The following is a 2,241-nucleotide window of genomic DNA, read 5'->3' as shown; positions in this document are numbered from 1 at the left end:
AATCTCAACTCTTCAGTGGGTATAATAAATAGTATAATGACTAAAAGGACAAGTTCTGAAATCAGACAGATCTGGATACATCTTGAGATGTATTAATTGTGTGACTCTGGACAAATTTCTGTTATCTGTGTAAGCTTTGTTTTTCTCATCAGTAAAATAGGATTTAAAAAGCAACATCTATCTCACAAGGATTTTTGGAGGATAAAATGAGATAATGTTCATAAGACTTGCACATGGTATACTATCAACAAATGGTAGTGTAGCTTATTCAAATTTAGTTCGTTAAAAATGTCTTAAGGGACTTCCCTGGCAGTCCAGTGGTTAAGACTCCATGCTTCCACTGCAGGGGGTGCAGTTTCGATCCCTGGTGGGGGAACTAAGATCCCATGTGCCACGCGGTGAGGCCAAAAAGTTAAAAAAAAAAAAAGTCTTAAGATCCAAAATAAGTCTCATTCGGTCCCATTCACACAACTTTACTCAAATACATGCCCAGGTAGTCCCCCAATACTCATTCTCTTTAAATTAATAGCATGTACATATTTCTTTTTGAATATATTTAGAGATTCACAGAATTTCAGAGTTGGAAGAACATAACCTAGACCAGTGCTTCATTTAGCAGGTGAAAAAAGCGGAAGCTCAGTCAAGTTCGATGATCTTTCCCCACAGCCGTCTCCTAACCCAGGTCTCCTAATTGCCAATACATGGTTCTTTCTGAGACAGTATGACCGTAAACGAAACACTTTCTTTCATACGTTTTATATTTTAGGTGCCAAAGGTTTTCATTTTGTTGTGGATGAGCTAAATAAATCTATTTATTTGTTAAAATAGCACACTTTATGTTTCCTGTCTTCAAAAAGCGATGGCTTTTCGTTTGATCCAAAATAAATACAATGGAGTCATGTTTCTTTAAAAGAAAAATCTTAAATCTAATAAATGCAGCCGAGATTGAAATTATATTACTGTTTTTAAATGATGTCCTTCACTATCAAAAAGCTAATCACACATAGGCAGACAGAGTCCTGCCACTGTCTAGCACTTAAGGCAGAATCTGTCATAAACCCTGATGACGCTACTGACTCACCAGTGACTGGGCAGGGACTTTGAGCTGTTCTCACCCTCCTTTCTGTGCCTACCTAATGCTCTTAGAATGAAGACAAAATCCTTAACCTCAAGCCACAAGATCATGCAAGATCTGTCCCCTGCCCACTTCTTAGACCTCTCCTCACCTATCTCTGCTACCTCTGAATTGCTACCGAGCCATCCCCCATTTTTCCAGCCCTTTTATTTCCTTGCTCTCTCCTGCTACAAGGCCTTGCACATGTTCCTTTTACTCACAATGTTCTTTTTCCTTTCCTTCTTACCTAGGTAACTAGGTAACTCAACTAGTTACCTAGGTAACTCATCTTATTTTTCACATCTCGAGAGATGGATCACTCCTCTAACATCTCCAGCTGGTTCAAAACCATATTGTGGAATCTTGTGAACCACATACTTCTCTTTCACGGAATTTGTCAGTTGCAATTTAAATTTGTGATTATATGATTATAATCTGTCTCCACCGCTACACTGAAAGCAAATAATAGTGACTATGTTTCTGTTCATCATTGTTTCCAGGGCCTCTTTGCCCTGTGTCTGGTACAGAAGAGACGTTCAAAAAATGTGTGTGGATGTTAGTTAAGTGACTGAATACATGAATGCATGACTGACTGAATGAAGAATGAATGAATAAATGTCATACGCTAGACCTGCCTACTTGTTGTATTGAGTTTATCTTAATTGCTTCCCCCGAAATTTAATCTGATAGCACAGTACATATGCAAGTAAAATCAAGCATATGAAACGAGAAGAAAGACGCTAAAAGAAAAAAATCCTCTGTTGCTCCTTATGAATACAGTAAACTCTAGATTTTGACTATATCCAACGTTTCCAAGGTAAGTATGGGTTACTTGGATTAAACGTGTCTGAATGAGACACATGAGACTAGGACGCCACCTTGTGGTTTATTTTCACATTTATCGTTTTCAACCTGCCTGGAACTTGCCTACTTCAGAAAAAAACACCATTAAAAACTACAGCAATATTGATGAAGGAGGCAAGTATATACAATGGAGAAAAGACAGCCTCTTCAATAAGTGGTGCTGGGAAAACTGAACAGCTACATGTAAAAGAATGAAATTAGAACACTCCCTAACACCATACACAAAAATAAACTCCAAATGGATTAAAGACCTAAATGTAAGG

Source organism: Physeter macrocephalus, chromosome 10 (assembly GCF_002837175.3).
Source record: "Physeter macrocephalus isolate SW-GA chromosome 10, ASM283717v5, whole genome shotgun sequence".
NCBI classification, from domain to species: Eukaryota; Metazoa; Chordata; class Mammalia; order Artiodactyla; family Physeteridae; genus Physeter; species Physeter macrocephalus.
Note: the sequence above shows the minus strand (reverse complement) of the source record.